The 10,827-nt window shown below is 38.1% G+C and overlaps 1 long non-coding RNA gene across 1 annotated transcript in view; it reads left to right on the top strand.

Annotated features, from left to right (window-relative positions):
- LOC147176655 (uncharacterized) overlaps positions 1–9,924 on the top strand; it is a 195,181-nt gene extending 185,257 nt beyond the window's left edge. Inside the window, exons 7-8 of the long non-coding RNA XR_015094334.1 lie at positions 1,508–1,629; positions 9,558–9,924. This is a non-coding gene — a long non-coding RNA (uncharacterized LOC147176655). The remainder of the gene's footprint in view (positions 1–1,507; positions 1,630–9,557) is intronic.
- Positions 9,925–10,827: the final 903 nt, after the last annotated feature.

Here is a 10,827-nt window from a genome sequence, read left to right on the forward strand (position 1 = left end):
GTTAAGGTTTCAAACGAGGGTTAGGACTTCTTCTTGAGGTTTCAAACCAGGGTTATGGGTTCAAAATGGTACTTGAAACTAAGGTTAGGGGTTTCATTTAGGGCTTCACGGCCCATTACGGGTTTTAAAACAAAAGATTAAGGTTTAAGCATTCAAGCCAAGTGATAGGATTTCAAGTCAGGATTTAATTTTCCGGTTTCAGTCCAGAGTTACAGCAGCAAATTTGTGCTTCAAGACAGGGTTAGGCTTTCTTATTAGGTTTTCAAACCCACGTTTCTCTTATATTATCCATAAATTGCTCTGCTGCCCTTAGCCAAAGTTCTAATGTGATGATATTAACTGGGGAAAGTAGCTTTACTAACTTGGCTGTGTTGAATTAAATTGCGTAATTTAATAGGGAAAGTCATAAAAAAAAATTCCCCCCTTAAGGGAAGTCTTCTTTTTTCTTCTTCTTCTTTGAGCAAGTATAAATAAATCCAATTCCACATTGGGTCTCCAAAGCCTCTTTTATTACTTCTCACTTGTTTTTTTGCAGAGTCAACATGACACCTCTGCTGTTTCTGCTGTATGCGACATCACAACAAATCAGCTTCAACATCGTCTGTCAATATTTCCATTACCAGTCAGACAGCAGCCTCTTGTCAGACATGTTTTTCTACTTGTACTTTCTCATCTTTTCTCCTTTGTTTCACGTTGTGATCACATTTTGTGATGAAGTTGCTTCAGTACTGTCAACGTCCCAAAGGGAGGTGGAATAAATACAATTTATAATGCTGCTTGTTTTCCAATCGTCTCTCTCCTCGCGTTCAATCACAAGCGAACACAGAGTGAGCGATAAATAAACACCACTAACAGAGACGCTACAACTCGGGTTCGAGAGTAAATACGCTCTACCGAGATAGTTAATGGAGGATTGATGCACAGAATTTCAGTCAGAAATGTACATCATGCCAGGCATACGGTTTGAAATGAGGGTTTCTTGCCTGATTTCGGATTTTATTATTTAATTATTATAAGAAAAAAAAAGTGGTATTTGAGGATTGGTTTATGTATTTCTTTATGAAAAACTTTTTTGATTAAAATGTAATTTCATATGGGGGAAAAAAATCAACTTTTTAGATATTTTGTCAGATTTTTTAATTTTTGTTAAAAAAGTTATTCCAAGAACAAAGTTATTTTTTTTCCCAGAATTAAATCACACCCGTATCAGAATGAACTCATAGTCCTATATTAGAAAATCACAGTTAAGCAAGAATAATTTCAGCATTTTCTCAAATGAATGTCATATCTGTGGCCATGCAGATCTCTGTAAGAATTGATAAACATTTGACATCACGGTCTCTTTAACCTTATATCATCTTAGTGGTATTTAGTGCAATCTGTCCTGTCTGTGTATGATTCTTATTGGCTCGAGAACAATAAATTGCCCTTTAAGTCACCCTTTTTTTATTGTTATAATTTATCTTTCACAAGATATTTAGTTGTTCATTGTCTGCTGTTATCACAGGTCATTAGTGCTTGTTTGTGTTGCACCGTGACATTTCTCGACTGAGGCCAGCGGTGGCGCGAAGATGCTACTTCCTGTCAGCCCCGCAGGATCTCGTGCAGACTTCGGGCTATGACGAAAAGGTCAGTGGTGGCCCGACAAAGACAAAAAGGGTGAGAGAGGAAATAGCATGTGTAAAAAAAAAATTAAAAAAAACATACCGGCATAACAGGCCGCAGGCTGCAAACACGGATTTGATATCAGTCCAGCGGGTGCAAAGGCAACATGGCCGCAGGGGTTAAAGGAAGCAGGAACCTAACAATAATAACCCCAAACCAGTTCAGGGCTATTTTTCAGTTAAGATGCTAACGTGTTGGCACAAAGTCCTCACCCGCCGCCAGGCTGTTCATGTTGACCACCGGCAAATAAGAGACATTCTGAGCTTGGCAGAGGTCGTTGAGAATGATGATAAACAACTTTGCATTTTGTCTAGAAAAATGGAAATGGAAAAGTTGTTGGGGTTTGTTTTTTGGAGTTAACTATTGAGACAAAATATGTGTAATTTTGAGAAATTATAATTTTTCCAGACATTTTCTATTTGTTTTTTCCAAAGAATTTTGGGAGAATTTTTTTTATCTTACAAGAATAATAAAACATTTAAAAAATCAAAATTTTCAAGACACATCATCATTTTACGAAAATAAAGTTGAAGAAAATTTTAATATTTCTTCGCTCAAAAAATTGTCATGTTACTAAAACAAAGTCTGGTTCAATTCCAGGGGAAAAAATTGGAAAAAAGCAGTTTACAATATTATAGAAAGAAAAATCCATGCTAAAAAGTTTCAATTTCATGAGAAAAAAAGTAAATTGCTTTAAAATAAATAAATAAAATAAAAAATAAAATAAACTTTAAAAGTAGCCTATGAAGTTGGTATTTTATTTTATTTTATTTCTCCCCAAAAATGTCTAATCTTATGACAATAAAGTCACATTTGAGATGAAGAGTTGTAATATGGCGACAAAAATTCCTTTCCCACCTCTCTGTATAAAGTGAGGTCGTTTCTCAATATGCATTATTGTCCGTACTTACGTCCTTGTGATGTCTTGAAACGTCATCAGTCGCGGCTCAAGTACTTTCCCAATTGCAAGTACGCAAAAAAGCCATAAGGGTCGAGCAAAGAACGGACGGAATACTCGGATGTTATTCTTACTGCGAGCTTCCTGGTTCTGACGCATTGCCGTAACTGTGTCCCACGTGACTAGATATTATATCATTTATAATAAATAAATATAATTATGAGTAATATATTAAAGAAGTATAACTTGAAATTATACATGGGATTTATCCAATTTAGGATTATATTAAGGGGAAAAAAAGTTCTGGAAAGACACCGATGTGAGTTGCAGGTTTTGATCTGATTCTCCTGAAATTGTGGTACGTCTATAAAAAATTCTCTTTGAATATATAGTAAATCATATTTAATATATATTAATTTATTTATGCCTATAAAAGGGGAGGAATACTGTACTCTGAAACATCAACATAGTAGTACAAATTAATTGAAAGCTAGTCGCATGATAAAACTGCGATGAATTACGGAAATACGCCAGCGAGATATGCGTGCTTGGGAAGTACGTTCTTGAGACCGGGCTTACCGAGACCCGACTCGTTGCGTCGCAAGAACCTAGAATGTGTTCTTCATATTGAAAAACGGCCAGTGTCACTCGTACAGTTGCGTTGCCAAATTAAAGTCCCACCTCAAAAAATCTTCAGTTTGAACTCACATGCATGACTTGCATTCAAAAAATATATAATTTGGTCAAGCTTTAAACAGTTTTGTTAGACTTTTTTTTTTTTTGTGACACCCAAAAAAAAAAAAAAAAACATTTTTGGATGGTTGACTTTTCTGATATCATTGAAACCAACATGACAACACCTGTGCCCAATGTGGGTTGGCGCAAAACGTGCACTAATTGCTAATTTGGCTGACCTACTTTAGCGTAATGACAGATGAGTTAATTGACCAATTAAGTGGATAACAGGTGTGTGTAATTGACGGGCGCTCCAGAGACTTGAAAAGAGGACGTGTCCATCTACAGTCTGATGGAGGAACATGTTAGTGATTAACACTCTCCACTGTGATCCTTTTTTTTTGTTTTAAATTTAATGGAACAACACCACCCTGATGCTTCCATTAGGGGCGTTGAGTTAATTAAGACTAATTAGAAGCAAATGAACACAAGCCAGTTCTATTTTACTCGTACTTTTTTGTAACAATGAGTTATTGGCTTACATTAAAAAGAAAAATATGTGTGTGTAAGTGCGAGAAGATGATCATATATTTTTAGATAAAGCACACTCACAGCTAGCTTTTTAATGCTGATTGTACTCAAGTTTTAAGGTTTTTTTTGGGGGGGGGGGGGTTGTGTTTTGAAGGTCAACTTTGGAAGTTATAGCCCTTTCTTTTTTTTTTTTTTTTCTTCTTTTTTTTCTTTTCTCTTTTATAAGAGCTCAGTATTGTTCATTCGGAAATGTCATCATCATTGCTCTTTTATTTTATTATTATTTTATTTATTTTTTTATTTATTTTTTGTATGTGCGTGCGTGCGTGCGTGTATTTGTTAGCTCACCAGAAAACCTATTAGAAAAAATCTCATACCGTTCACCTAAACCGAACACCAGGAGACCCGAGGGGACAGAAGAAAACCAAGGAAGGTGAAATCCAGCACCGACCAGACACCCCCCACCAGAACTCCTCCCCAACCCAAGAAACATCCAGACCCCGACAAATCCAAAAAACATAAAATCAGGGATTTACATTAAAAAGAAAAATATGTGTGTGTAAATGCGAGAAGATTATCATATATTTTTAGATAAAGCACACTCACAGCTAGCTTTTTAATGCTGATTGTACTCAAGTTTTAAGGTTTTTTTTGGGGGGGGGGGGGTTGTGTTTTAGGGGTCAACTTTGGAAGTTATAGCCCTTAATGTTTTCAACCCAAGCTGTCTGACCTAAACCCAACCAAAAATTGTAACTCAACCTCAATCTCCTAACACTAACCTCAACTCTCGCCGCTGAAAAATGGGACGTAAACACACGGGACAAGTCCATGAGTGGTGGGCGGATACGGAATAAATTCAACATGGCTACTCGAAGATGATTCACGAAGAATACATCACAGCAAATAAACAAATTTGATCGCAGCAAGTGGGTGTGGCTTTCCTTGCTAATAATCTAACACTTGGATCCCAATCTGGTAACCAACCGCTACCCCCAACCCAAATTATAACCTCCAACTCGCTAACACTAATCCCAACCCCCTTTAACATTGACCCTAACCTCATCCCCAACCTTTAACACTAAAATAAAACCCAATGCTATCCCCTAACAACAATCTAAACCTAGCACTTAACGACCGTAGGGACATTCGACTGTAGCGCGTCCACTGTATAAAAGTAATAGACAAAGGCAAGACTCCTTGCCGCCCCCAAATTCGCAAACAGATAATTAACGCGTGAAATGACATCACCGCGTTGAAAACACACGCGGCGCAGATGGGCTCGGCGTGTAGCACTCGCATTCACGCTGCGAGGAAAGCAATCAGCAGCGACACACATCAAAGGCAGCTGTCAGGAGAAAAAAAGAAAAAAAAAAGGAAACAAATCCACAATGCTGATTGCAAACAATCTGCATTTGTTCTTCACCAAAACTTTGAGAAAGATTTATGTCACGCTAATGTGCGATATCACATGACGAGTCGGGTAAAAATCAGGACTTGTTGGACCCCAAAAATCAATGGTTGTCAAATGACAGCCCGTGAGCCTTAAATTTGGAGGTCAGCAAAAATAATTTGCGACAAATGATTTTGTATCATTCACAATAAACTACATGTTGCATTGTAACATAATCCCCCAAAAATAATTATAGTAACATTACAACTTTATTCTTGTCATATTTACATCTTCCTTCTAGTAAAGATTTCAATACCCATTTTCAATTCCTTTTTTCTCTCTCTAAAAGTATGAGTTTTTATCGTTTGTTAACGTTACATCTTTGGCATCGAGGGGTGCAGGTGGTAGTTATGTTTAATTGCCGTAGCATTCAAAAAGTTTGATCTACATTGCTGCCAGTGCAAATGCATCAAAAACATCAAAGCCGGTAAACAAGTAGGAAAGAAAAATGTCACACTCTTAAGAAATCACACGTCTCAGTTTGCAAACTTACTTTTTGTTGCACCACTCCCATTAACTTGAACTCCAGGCTGCAGTCTGTAGTTGTAATAGCACAAACAGCGCCCTCCAGTGTTGCCATGACGCAGGACAGCTTTAACTCAATCTCTTCAAGATGAATCACAGCACTGAATATTACAGCGTTCTGCTTTTCTTCCCCGGGAGTTTTGGATGAGGAAACATGTTCTACATTTTTCAAGCATGCCAAGCTCTGCGACTCACTGCTGAATTGTTAAGATGCAACAAAGATGAGATTTCTAATGGGAATCAACATACATACATGCTCATGGGATTATATGCCTACCTTCATGTGAATACAAGATATGTATAAATCTTCCTTGGAACAGGAAAGGCAAGGATGTGTTGAATTCCTGAGAAAAACATTTTTAATTATTTTTCTCAAGGCATTTTGAATGCATGTAGGTCGAATTTGCAATTTTTGCAAAACCAACACGTTTTTTTTCCTGGCCAGAAAATTTATAAACTACTCTAAAGTTGATGACGCCTGAAATTTGCTTGTGCAAGTAATTCTATTTAATGCATTAGAGCCCTCTTTTTTTGAATTTTTGACATTTATACATTATTATCGTACTGCAAATAGTCTGTGAAAATGTTTTCAAATGCCTCATTTCCGTGGCAAAAATGGTCCACAATTGAGATATGATATTTATTTATTTTAAAATGTCTGTTCTTAGATGATGATGATGAATAATACACAATTTGTGATAAGTAACTTGATTCATTTATCTCTGGCAATAATGTAACTTCCGCTTTGGGCGCACGGCAGCCATGTACACATGGCAGCCATATTGGAAGGGGCAATGGCAGAGTGTTTAGTACCAATGGCTTTATCAGTGAAGGGTGATGATTTTTCTGGCGTGAGTTTGAGCTGCTGCTAAAGTTACATTGGGTTTACTTTATTCAAATTTGATTGAATAATTTACTTAAAACTCAACTTTATTCATACAGAAATGAATAACAAATTCAGTTATAAGAAAGTGCAGTAAAAAATGACAATTTTGTAATTAAAACAATAATAAATCTTTTTTTTTAACTCATTAAAATATTATATTGTAATTAAAATATGCAGTACCTCCTTGACATAATATATATTGCACTAATATGTTGAAGTAAATGTGGGATAATAAATGGCATGTATAGTATAAGAGTTTTCAATGTGACGTTTGACACATGACGTATAGCTAAGTATGAAAAAAATATTCAGGTGAACTATTTTTACAGTATTTTTAGGGGCAAGGTGAGATGACATATTCATATTCATATAGAATGAAATAAGAACTAGCTCCTGATTCTAAGCCTTCCAGTGTCACCCCTTGACCAGAAATAAAGATATCCCCCCCCAAAAAAATAAATAATAATATATATATATATATATATATATATATATATATATATATATATATATATATATTCGCCCTCCAATGGCAGAGTGGAAATTTAATTCAGGCATTAATTCACAATTCTACCATTCTAATCTGGCGTCGTGAAGCCATAAAAGAAAAGTGAGAAGGAGTGGGGGAGCAAATCTCAGGTGTAATATAAAACCAAATGCATTAGCTGACAGGGCATTGATGAATGTCAAATCCATCACGCGGTGCCAAGCTGGGGGGAATTGATCTTTTATTTTTTTTTTCCATTTGGCACTTTTTCCCCTGCTCGGGCTGCCTCCATTACGAATGCATCAGTGTGCGCCGTAATACGCGTGTCCGCTTCTCCCCGAATGCAGCTCCCCAAAGTCAATTGAAGGTTGTCTGCAGGCAGCTCATGTAAATGAGGCTTGATTGGGAGAGTTTTTTAGTGTTGCTCATTGTTAGCCAAACGCCCACCACCGCCGCCGCCGCTTCTTCCCCCTGCCCATCAACGGGCTCCACAATAAAAAAAAGTTGTGCCGGTGCTCAAATTAGCCCAAATAGCTTATTGCTTACGCTTTGCCAGCGTGCCGTGACGACTCGTGCCGTTTGTTAATGAACCTGGAAGATTACCAGATGTGAAAATTAACTGACAGCTTTGCTCGCGGGCTATCCGCGCCCGCCAAAATGCAAGATGGCGACCCGAAAGAGCGGCGGATTTCCATTACAGTCTCGTCGTTGAACTTTCTTAGAGTGTTCGGCAATGCAACGTTGCCCTTATCATAGACACCAGGAGCTTTTTTTTAACTGGTGGAGAGAACGATAAACTGCCAATGGTAGAAAATGGCGTCATTCATTCACTTTTCTTACTGCTTAGTAAGTTTAAGATTTGTAAAGTTCTGATCGGAACTTTCACCGGTTCTTTTCTTAAATGCTCATTATACTGATAATAAGTTGAACTATTTACTGAATGCCAGAAAGATTGAGTTCACAGCTGTGGACCTTTTCTGCTGAATGCAGAAGAAGGGCTAATCTATTCAAAATTGTCTCTACTCTTATATGGTCTTGGCCGCCCACCTTGACGGCTCAGCCTTGCCTATGTGAAAATGTGTGACCCGATGGTCTTAAAGCGGAAGTCAACACCCAAAAAATTTATTTTGCCAATAATTTGTTCAATGCAGCCCCACAAGTCTAAATATGGCATTCTGGTTAATATTGCGTGAGTAGAATATGAGTTAAGCAGCAAAATCCAGCCGTTTTTATCCATCCCAGGGGGCGGACATTTTGCCACTTGCTGTCGACTGAAGATGACATCAACATTATCAATATTGCTCAGGTCTCAGGTAACAACCAATCGCAGCGCAGCCTCAGAAAACAGGTGAGCTGTGATTGGTTGTTGCCTGAGCACTGGGCACCATTGATGTCATCTTCAGTCAACAGCAAGATGGATCAAAAAGGCTGGATTTTTGCTTCATAACTCATATTCCACAAATGTAATATTAATCAGAATGTCATGTTTAGACTCGTGAGGTCACATAACATATTATTGTCATGTGTGGCTAATACTAGCTGACTAAAGCTGCTGTCACGTACTGTACAAATGTATTCTCAACCAACTCCTGAAGTGCAATTTCGAGCCCATCAAATCTAAACCAATGCTCATCAAATAGCAAGCGGTGGGACGCAGGCAGCGAAATGCGACCACGCGGCAGTTTTACGTGATTGAGTTATACGGGAAAGCGCAGTTAATCTTTACGAGCTTTTTGAAAAGCGACGCGGCACTCTTCATTGGCCGCCGTCGCCGCCCCTCACGGGGCCGTGTAGCCGTTTTCCGCCTGGACGCCCTTACGGCCCGGCGCCGTCCGCCCGGTCCGCTTATACGCTCGCAGACAGACGCGGAGGCGGACTGTTCCCAAGGCGGCCACTGTGGCCGACATATTGACATCTCTGAGACAGCTTAACTTTTACAGTACATAGACTGAACAATCAAATTGATCTTTTTTTTTTTTCTCACATTTTGTTATGTTACTGTCGTATTCCAAAATGAATTGAATTGATTTTTCCCTTTCAACTCTCCACAAAACGTCGCATAAAGACAAAGTAAAACAAGGCTTTTGGAAATGTTTGAAAATTTAACAGATATATATGTAAATATATAATAATAATAATAATGATGATGATAATAATAATAATCTTTGAGATGCTAATTTATGCATGTTGGAGTTAACCCTGAGATGTTTCAAAAACGTGATTGCTGTAAATCTGTGTTAAATTCAATTGGTTGGTTGGTATTATTTTAACCTGAATGAATGAAAAAAATGATGTTCACATTCTCCAAACTGGTAAATGTGTGTCGAATTTTAAAGGAAAAATAAATGCAATCGTCAAAGCAACATTCGACCCCAAAAACAAAAATGAACTATCAGATTCTGTTTTCCAGCGAGAATGCGGTCTTTGTGTGGTTTATCAGATGCGAGTGACGGGCGAGCCTTGTTTTAGTGGCCGTGCGGGGAATCCATCATCCATTTCCTGCACTCATCCGTGTCTGGATCAAAGGATCAGCAGAAAAAAAAGGAAAAGAGAGTCTTCCTCATCTCCAGTTATGTCCTCCATCGCCACTTGGAGGACCACCAAGGGGATTCCCAGGTCAGCTGTCAGGGATAGGCCCCCCGCCAGCATTTCTGAGGTCTACCTGAGGCCTTCTCCCAGTTGGGCACACCAAGAACATCTTTTGAGTTTCATGGCAAAAACATCAGTCTTTGCAGCCAAGCTCTGCCCTCACCTTTTTAAAATAACTGTTGACATTTTTGATCTGATTGGGTTAACTTGCTTTTGTTTCGTTTCAATTACTGGACTATAAGACTGCGACTTATACTCCGAAGCGACTTATAGATGAAAAAATATACCGGAGGTACATCATTTCACACAGTCAAAAGAGGGCACTCTCGACTTACTAATATCTCCTACTCATTAACAACGAAATACTGTATTTAAACAGCAAACGTTTGCTTACAAAAACAACTGAGAATGACTGAACACAAATGCCCCCCAAAAGAAAATCATACCTGCATTCAGCAGACTAGCTGCAAATAGTGAACTTTATCTTACACATATTCAGCCTGTTCTGTATTATTCTATTAAAGTTAAAACTTGCCTTCCGAGATGACATAATGTCTGTTTTTAGTCAAGCAGTTTGTAAAATAAATTTCCTGCAAAAAATGTGACTCCGGTGCGACTTATTTTTTTACCTAATTATTCATTTTTGGCCTCGTGTAGGTTATGCTGTAGAGCGACTTATACGGTAATAAATACAGTAAGCCATTTGTCGATTATACCCGGTTGAGATTTGACGTTGATTGTGTGGATTGCTCGCTGCCAGCCCTGGAAATGGTTCCCAAAATACGGCAACATTCAAGTCCAAAAAAATGTTGTTGACTTTTGTGCTTCTCGTCATGATAAACATGCATGGACTGGTGGCGCTTTAAACCAAAGTTCAGGCATTTGCTCAATTGTGTGAGTTTTTCAGTATGTTGAAGCCACCCGAAAAAGGCGATTTAGTTGCCTTAATTTAAGATCTCTACTATAAGCGCCAACCAAATGAATGCTAATTGGCTCTTTAAAGAGAACCAATTGAGAGAAATATCCAGGTTCCTCCCAATGTTACTTCCCACCCAAGACCAATTACTTTAGTTTTTTTTTTCAACCTTAGAGGGAGGGACAACGTTTTAATATGAATTATT

The sequence above is a fragment of the Leptonotus elevatus genome, chromosome 3, assembly GCF_054856555.1.
Source record: "Leptonotus elevatus isolate MCC_2025b chromosome 3, RoL_Lele_1.0, whole genome shotgun sequence".
NCBI classification, from domain to species: Eukaryota; Metazoa; Chordata; class Actinopteri; order Syngnathiformes; family Syngnathidae; genus Leptonotus; species Leptonotus elevatus.